The sequence below is a fragment of the Orcinus orca genome, chromosome 14, assembly GCF_937001465.1.
Source record: "Orcinus orca chromosome 14, mOrcOrc1.1, whole genome shotgun sequence".
NCBI lineage: Eukaryota > Metazoa > Chordata > Mammalia > Artiodactyla > Delphinidae > Orcinus > Orcinus orca.
This window is the reverse complement of record NC_064572.1, coordinates 72,286,463-72,295,787: the sequence shown is the minus strand read 5'-3', so window position 1 is coordinate 72,295,787 and position 9,325 is coordinate 72,286,463. Positions and strand designations below refer to the sequence as shown.

The following is a 9,325-nucleotide window of genomic DNA, read 5'->3' as shown; positions in this document are numbered from 1 at the left end:
ATATATATGGAATTTAAGAAAAAAAATGTCATGAAGAACCTAGGGTAAGACAGGAATAAAGACAGAGACCTACTGGAGAACGGACTTGAGGATACGCGGAGGGGGAAGGGTGAGCTGTGACAGGGCGATAGAGAGGCATGGACATATATACACTGACAAACGTAAGGTAGATAGCTAGTGGGAAGCAGTCACATGGCACAGGGGTATCATGTCGGTGCTTTGTGACCGCCTGGAGGGGTGGGATGGGGAGGGTAGGAGGGAGGGAGATGCAAGAGGGAAGAGATATGGGAACATATGTGTATGTATAACTGATTCACTTTGTTGTAAAGCAGAAACTAGCACACCATTGTAAAGCACTTATACCCCAATAAAGATGTTTAAAAAAAAACAAAAGTACAGACATACGGATATGTACTTTGCAAAAGCTAAGAATGGACATAAACTTTGTAGAATGACCTGCCTCTGCATCCTGCTTTTAGCTGAGTCTGACCTCTGAATTCCTGTCATGTGCAGAGAGAAGAGTTCTCTGGAACCCAGCAAGATTACCAGTGAGCACATGCCCAGATCACAGTGAGAACCCCATGATGGAGATATTGCCTGCTGACTTGCCCCAAAACGAAAAATGGGATATGAGCTGCTGAAGTACTCAAGGACAGCATGTGAAAAGCTTCTTGTTTGATTCTAGGCACCAAATAATGTTTATCTGTTTCCTTCATTCAGGCCACAGAGGATCAGTTTTGCCAAAGGAGAAGAAGCGGCTAGAGGCAAAAGAGCAGCCAAGTGAAAAGTCCTTTGAAGAGGAGTGGATAGAACCACTCCTTGCATTGGGAGTCAGTCAGGCCTGGCTGCAAGCCCCCAAACACTTCCTAGGACTACAGTCTTCAAACTCCCCAATCCTCAGTATCTTATCTATAAGATAGGGGCTTCCCTGGTGGCACAGTGGTTGAGAGTCCGCCTGCCGATGCAGGGGACACGGGTTCGTGCCCCGGTCCGGGAAGATCCCACATGCCGCAGAGCAGCTGGGCCCATGAGCTATGGCCGCTGAGCCTGCGTGTCCAGAGCCTGCGCTCTGCAGCGGGAGAGGCCACAACAGTGAGAGGCCCGCGTACCTCAAAAAAAAAAAAAAGATAGGGATAGAGGAGATCGGATCAAGATGGCAGAGGAGTAGGACATGGAGCTCACCTTCTCCAACAAGTAGACCAAAACTACATCTACATGTGAAACGATTCTCACAGAACATCTACTGAACACTGGCAGAAGACCTCAGACTTCCAAAAGGGTAAGAAAATCTCCATGTTACTGGGTAGGACAAGAGACAAAAAAAGAAAGTAATCAGGATGGGACCTGTACCCCTGGGAGGGAGCCATGAAGGAATAAAGGTTTCCACACCCTGGGAAGTCCCCTCACAGGCAGGGAGATCAGCCAGAGGGGGAACTTCAGAGCCTTGGAGGAGAGCACAGCAACCCGTCTGCAGAGAGCAAAACGGAGAGAGACCTGCACAGATGGTCAGTGCTACCCAGCACTCCTCAGCCTGAGACCCTCCTCTGCCGGGGCGGGGTGGGGGCTGGGTGCTGAGGCTCAGGCTTCAGAGGTCAGACCCGGGGAGAGGACTGGGTTTGGCTGCATGGAGACAGTCTGAGGGGGCTAGGGTGTGGTGCGCACACCCAACAGAGTACGTGAAGAAGCCTGGGCCCACCAGAGAGGGAAGGCGCCATTGTTGGGGGGCACACAAGGAGAGGGGCATGCCCACCATAGGAAGGTCTTTCTCTGCTTGCACGCTCTCAGGTGGCAGGGCACTGCCTACACGAGCTTCGGGGGTGGGTGCAAACTACTGCTGCCATCTCAGATTCCAGAGGTGGGCGCGGGCCGCTACTGCCACCAAGAGTCCCACGACTGGGTGCCAACCACTTCCCCTGCCTCCCTGGGAGTATGTGCGGGCCACGCACCTGCACACCCCCATCAAGCAGATAACAGCCAGCACACGCGACGAAGGAGGTGGCAAGCATCCAAACCAAAAACAGCCCTCACGCCAACATTAAACCCACACACGCTACGCAGGGATGCTCCTGCATATCAATAGCCCTCCAAGACTACAGTAGATAGTTACTTCTCCTAAACTCACAGAGTAAGAGGAATATAAGCAAAATGAAGAAGCAGAGGAACCACTCCCAGTTAAAGGACCAAGAGTATTCCTCTGAAGGAACAAACAGTGAAACAGACCTCTTCAGTCTAATAGACACTGAGCTCAAAAACGAGGTAATGAAAATACTGAAAGACTTAAGAAAATCTATGGACAGAAATGCAGATTACTGTAAAAAGAAACCAGAAACTATAAGGAGGAGCCAAGAAAAATTAGAAGATTCATTTCCTGAGACAAAAGCTGAGCTAAAAGCAATGAATAGCAGAATGAATAATGCAGAAGGGAGAATAAGTGCTCTGGAAAATAGAATAATGGAAATTACCCAATCAGGACAGCAGACAGAAAGCCAATTAAAAAACAAATGAAAGCAATATAGGAGACCTATGGGATAATATAAAGCATGCCAATCTATGCATAATAGGGATTCCAGAAGGAGAAGAAAGAGAAAAGGGGATTGAAAATGGATTTGAAGAAATTATAGCTAAAAACTTCCCAAACCTAAAAAAGGAAACATTATCCAGAGACAGGAAGCACAAAGGGTCCCAAATAAGATGAACCCAAAAGACCTACACCAAGACATAATAAAAGTGGCAAAAGTTAGAGGGTTCTAAAGGAAGCAAGAGAAAAACAAAGAGTTCACTATAAGGGAACCCCCATAAAGCTATCAGCTGCTTTCTCTACAGAAACGCTGCAGGCCAGAGGGAGTGGCAAAATATATTCAGAGTCTTGAAAGGGAAATCTGCAACCCAGAATACTCTACCCAGCAAGATTTTCACTTAGAATAGTGGGAGAAATAAAGAATTTCTCAGACAAGCAAAAATTCAAAGAATACCATAATACTAAACCTACCCTAAGAGAAATATTGAAAGGTCTTCTCTAATTAGAAAAGAAGAAAGAAGATCTAGGAAGGAGGAAATCACAGTTGGAAAGTAAATCACTTAAATTAGCCAACAAATTTGACCTAGAAGAAATGGACAACTTTCTAGAAACATAGAACCTACCAAAATTGAATCAAGAAGAAATGGATAATTTGACAGACGAATCACTAGAAGTGAAATAGAATCTGTAATAATAATAAAAAAAACCTCCCTACAATCAAAAGTCCAGGACCAGATGGCTTCACAGAAGAATTCTACCAAACATACAAAGAAGAACTTATACTGGTCCTTCTCAAACTCTTTCAAAAAACTGAAGAGGAGGGAACACTCCCAAAGATGTTCTATGAAGCCACCAGATACCAAAACCAAAGATACCACCAAAAAAGAAAATTACAGGCCAACATCTTTGATTAATACAGATGCAAAAGTTCTCAACAAAATATTAGCAAACCAAACCCAACAACACATAGAAAAGATCACACACCACGATCAAGTTGGATTCACCCCAGGCTCACAAGGATGGTTCAACATACACAAATCAATCAATATAACACACTACGAAAAGAAAAATCGAAAACCACATGATCATCTCAATACATGCAGATAAAGCATCTGACAAAACTCGACATCAATCCTTCATAAGAACTCATACAAAAGTGGGTATAGAGGCAACATATCTCAACATAATGAAAGACATTTATGACAAACCCACAGCCACTATAATACTCAATGGTGAAAAGCCGAAAGTCTTCCCACTAAAATCTGGAACAAGACAAGAATGTCCACTCTCACCACCTCTATTCAACACAGTATTGGAAGTCCTAGTCACAGCAATCAGACAGGAAAAGAAATAAAAGTTATCCAAATTGGAAGGGAAGACGTAAAAATTTCACTATCTGCAGATGACATAATAGAAAACCCTAAGAACTACACACAAAAACTACTAGATCTAATAAATGAATTCAGCAAAGTAGCAGGATACAATACAATACAATATTTGCAAATGACACAACCGACAAGGGCTTAATCTCCAAAACATACAAACAGCTCATACAACTCAAAAAGCAAACAGCCCAATAAAGAAATGGGCAGAACACCTTAACAGACATTTCTCCAAAGAAAACATACAGATAGCCAGTCGGCACATGAAAAGACGCTCAACATCACTAATTATTAGAGAAATGCAAATCAAAACTACAATGAGGTACCACCTCACACTGGTCAGAAAAAATCTACAAACAACAAATGCTGGAGAGGGTGTGGAGAAAAGGGAACCCTCCTACACTGTTGGTGGGAATGTAAGTTGGTGCAGCCACTATGGAAAACAGTATGGAGGTTCCTCAGAAAACTAAAAATAGAGTTGCCACATGATCCAGCAATTCCCACTCCTGGGCATATATCTGGAGAAAACTATAATTCAAAAAGATACATGCACCCCTATGTTCATAGCAGCACTATTCACAATAGCCAAGACATGGAAACAACCTAATTGTTCATCGACAGATGAATGGATAAAGAAGATGTGATATACTTATACAATGGAATACTACTCAGCCATAAAAAAGAATGAAATAACGCCATTTGCAGCAACATGGATGGACCTGGAGATTATCATACTAAGTGAAGTAAGTCAGAAAGAGAAAGACAGATACCATATGATTTCACTTATATGTGGAATCTAAAATACGGCACAAATGAACCCATCTACAAAACAGAAACAGACTCACAGACATAGAGATCAGACTTGTGGTTGCCAAGGAGGAGGGGGGAGGGAGAGGGATGGACTGGAAGTTTGGCTTGGTAGATGCAAACTATTACATTTAGAATGGATAAACAACAAGGTCTTACTGTATAGCACAGGGAACTATATCCAGTCTCCTGGGATAAACCATAATGGAAAAGAATATTTTAAAAGAGAATGTATATATATGTGTATAACTGAGTCACTTTGCTGTATAGTAGAAATTAGCACAACGTTGTAAATCAACTATTCTTCAATTAAAAAACAACAGCTACTGTACATCCATACAGTGGATTTCTATTCAAGAATAAAAAGAACTACATACCTGCTCCAACACGGATGAACATCAGCACATTCTTCTAAGCGGAAGAAGTCAGGTGCAAAATTCCATTTATGTGACATTTTTAAAGTGACACAATTACAAAGGCAGAGATTAGATCAGAGGTTGCCAAGGGCTACGAATCAAAGGAGAGGATAAAGGATTGACCACAAAGGTGCACATGGAAATATTTTGGGGGGATGGTAGTTACATAAGTGATTCTTTGTCCAACTTGTCTGATGGCCCATGAGTGATGTTGCACAAGCAGATGACGGGTTCCTCAGCGAAGGCAGAATCAGACTGATAGGCAGCTTCTGGAACTATGCTGTTAAGTACAATGCCTGGTACAATAATTATTCATTGAATAAATTAATACACTTATCCTTCAAGAAAAAAAAAGTGCTTGTCAAAACTTATGTAACTGTCCACCCAAAATTTTGATTTTTGCCTTTATAAATTTCACTTCAATAAACTTGACTTTGGGGGAAACAAAATAAAATAAAATAAAAATAAAATAGGGATAACGTATGCCTAAAAATGGGTGGTTGTGAGGATTAGAAATCATCTATTGAAAGCATTCAGCCAATGCTTGGTCCTCTCTGCTCTTCCTCACAGAAGAAAATAGAGAAGTCAGCATAGTTACTCAACTGTAAAGCACGAAGTTTCAAGAAGCAGTTTAAGTAAAGTCAAAGGTTAGATTTCAATGGTGAAATAAAACACCAGTGTCAAGAAGAAAGGGCACTGAGGAGGGAGGCAGGGCTGTGGTATCAGCATAACTTCTGTACCAATACTAAAGCTATTTAGCACTGGAGTCACCCGGCAAAGGCGAGACTAGGAGAGGAATCAAAGACAAGAGAAGTCATTTTTACAGTGCACATACGGTGCTTTAAGCTTTACCCACATTATCATACTAAACTACACCCCAGGAAGTAGGTCCCTTATTACCCCCACTGTGTGGATAGTGAAACTGAGGCACAGAGAGGCAGTGAGTAGGTTTCTTCTAACCTTTGTTTTCCCGTTGAGGTGGCAGATTACTGCATCCATCAGCTCCAGTGTTTATATCTCTTCCCCTCAAGAAAGCAACCAGCCTGGGGTAGGAACCACTTAGTCCCATTTCAGTTTTGGAGAGTGGGTCAGGTGCCAACCGTGGTCTAGACAACACAGATGAGGACAGGCAGGAGGAGTATGGGGTCCACCTGAACAAGCATAAGGGCTCTGGTGTATCCACGCAGATGGCCGGGGTGGGTGGGAACACTGCATCAGCAAGTCCAGGAGGCCCCGTTCACATTTTAATGCTGTTAAGAAAATGAGCCAAAAATTAGAGACAAAGCAATAGGATACCTGCATGTGCCCTCAATGTCACCCTTAGCCATTGTTTAACTGGCTCATCAAGTATTATTTAATCATCTAGGACAGGAGTTGGCAAAACTGTGAGCCTCGGCCATATGCGTTTGTTTTGTATTTTTTTTTTTTTTTTGCGGTACGCGGGCCTCTCACTGTTGTGGCGTCTCCCGTTGCGGAGCACAGACTCTGGACGCGCAGGCTCAGCGGCCATGGCTCACTGGCCCAGCCGCTCCGCGGCATATGAGATCTTCTCGGACCGGGGAACGAACCCGTGTCCCTGCATCGGCAGGCGGACTCTCAACCACTGCGCCACCAAGGAAGCCCTCGGCCACATGTGTTTGTAAATGAAGGCTTATTGGAACAGCCACGTCCATTTGTTTATGTATTAGCTACGGTTTTTGTGTTACACTGTCAGAGTTCAAAAGAGATCATATGATCTCGAAAGCCAAAAATATTTCCTACCTAAAACATTTGCTGCATCCCTGACCTGGGAGAATGTGCCTGTATTTGAATTTGCTATTTACTAGTATTTGATTAGAGCCCAGATACTCTGAAGCTATATGTCCGCTGACTGGTCAATTTCTGTAAGGTAGAAAACATAACCAGAAGTCTACAGCTTTATTGCTCTGTAAGACATTAAGCAGTTTTATAATCTATTAACAAATTCATTTCAGTATCCCTTTGACTGACTGACCCTATAAATTCCCTTCCTCTGATTCTCCTTTGAACCAGATTTGCCAGCCTAATGATCTCCTCATGAATTGATAAAGTGAATTTTTTTTTTTTTTTTGCAGTACGCGGGCCTCTCACTGTTGTGGCCTCTCTTGTTGTGGAGCACAGGCTCTGGACGCGCAGGCTCAGCGGCCATGGCTCACGGGCCCAGCCGCTCCGCGGCATGTGGGATCTTCCCGGACCGGGGCACGAACCCGTGTCCCCTGCATCGGCAGGCGGACTCTCAACCACTGCACCACCAGGGAAGCCCGTGAATAGATTTTTGATTCATGTTCATTCTATTTCATATGAGTCATGTTTTTACCTTTGGGAACATTATACTTTGACAACTCCAAGGGATGGCATGGAATACAACATGAATGGTGATAATTCTTAAAATAGGAATGGCAGTACTGGATAGCCAACCCTGTTGGTACCCACTACTATACTGTAGCTCATTTAATCCACGCAACAGTCCTATAAAGTATGTTAACTTACAAAATGAAGAAATTAAGGTAATAGCAAAAGCTACCTCATAGGGTGATTTTGGCGGTCAAAAAAGTGCAAGTGTTTAGCAAAATACTTAGTGCCTAATACTTATTCATTAAATGCTAGCTATGATTATTAGTATTAATGGTATTATCCTTTGTATGAGTTGTTTCTTTGGTTGAAAGTAACAGGTGTTTGACTCCTACCAGCTTTAGCAAATAACAAGAAGAAGAAAATAATTGGAACAAACATCTTGAATGCACAGAATCAAAGGAAGGGCTAAGCAGCTGATCCGCAGGGCTCTCTTCTCTCCACAAGGACTGAGACTCTGAGAGACAAAGAGCCTGCCATGTCTAAAGATTCAAGTGACTTGGTTTGGTAGGACTGTAAACCCTGATCAGGTAGGGAGTTGGCCTCATTTCTTCTACCCTGTAAAGTGAAGCAAAGACTATAATGTCCTCGCCTTTGTGTCCCCGTGTTGCTCAGCACAGTACCTGCCCCGTGGTACATGCTCGATAAGAGTTTATGGAGCTAAATGACCAGCAGGTAGACAGGGATGATAAGGATGATAAGCAGATACGATGGCAAAAAGAGTCGAGATCATCTACAGAAAGAGTAATATATCTGATCTGGTAGTGCAGAGGGAGGCCAGGTTAGGGTGGAAGGGGGCTTAAGTGGTAGCCTAAGGCTACATTTCCTCTTCACAACTATACAATGAAATGAAGGTAATATTCCCAGCCCCGTTTGAGCATGCAGAATTCACTTCTGTGTTCTCGCTTTGTCATTGGAATCCTCCTCTGCTTTTGGGAGGAGCTGGGAGATAAGACCTGCTCCCCTTAACCCCTCAGGGCACCAAGCCGGCCAGTTTTATTGCATTAGAGCTGTCTACGTCAACTGCACTGACAAGACATGCCAGGCCTTTGCACACATTCTGATCCTTCTAATCCCTTTAGCTCCATCACCTGGACATGTTATTTGAAATTGATTTTTAAATGTCTGAGTAATTGAGGTTTATGTGTAGTTGCCTCTCAGCCACAGAGGTAAGCTGAGGCTGTTTATATCCTCATTAAACGCTGATTAAAAGTGATTGCATTACTGGAGGCCCCAATTGATGCCATTCCTCAGGGCTCCCATGCGAGAGAACAGCTTCCATACTTGGCAGATGTGAGCGTCTGGAGAGCAGAAATAGTACAGAGTTGGGCTTTGCATCCCCTGAGTGTCTTTGGCAGATGACCAGCTCTAACAGGAGGCAATCTTCCAGGCCGCCCATGGGTTCCATCTCTGGGACGTGTATAAACCATCAGGTTCTGGTGAAGGCAAAATACCCACTTTTTTCCCCAGAAACATGGGACTCTCACTGGAGTCAATCTTATGACCAAAGTTTTGAGGTAGGAAGTCTAATGTCCTTTGGTGCTGATCTTTCAACCTTAGGCAAGTCCCAGAGCCTCTCTTTCCCTCTTTCCTCTTTTTATTTTTTTCTGCCCAGTGTCCCACTCACCGTGTGTGTGTGTGTGTGTGTGTGTGTGTGTGTGTGCGTGCGCGTGCGTGTGTGTGTGTGTGTGTGTGTGTGTGTGACCCTGGGCTCGTTCTTTACCAAATTGCCTTCAGCTTTGGCACAGACCAGGGAACAAAAGAGACTAATAGGAAGGGTTGTGATCTTAAAAATATCCTCTTGTCTTCCATGCTCTTGAGAGGAGCTTTGC

At 43.7% G+C, this 9,325-nt stretch overlaps 1 long non-coding RNA gene across 1 annotated transcript in view; it reads right to left on the bottom strand.

Annotated features, from left to right (window-relative positions):
• Window positions 1-4,766: 4,766 nt before the first annotated feature.
• LOC125961015 (uncharacterized) overlaps window positions 4,767-9,325 on the bottom strand; it is a 72,159-nt gene continuing 67,600 nt past the window's right edge. Inside the window, exons 2-3 of the long non-coding RNA XR_007471311.1 lie at window positions 6,084-6,373; window positions 4,767-5,419 (exon numbers count right to left, since the gene is read on the bottom strand). This is a non-coding gene — a long non-coding RNA (uncharacterized LOC125961015). The remainder of the gene's footprint in view (window positions 5,420-6,083; window positions 6,374-9,325) is intronic.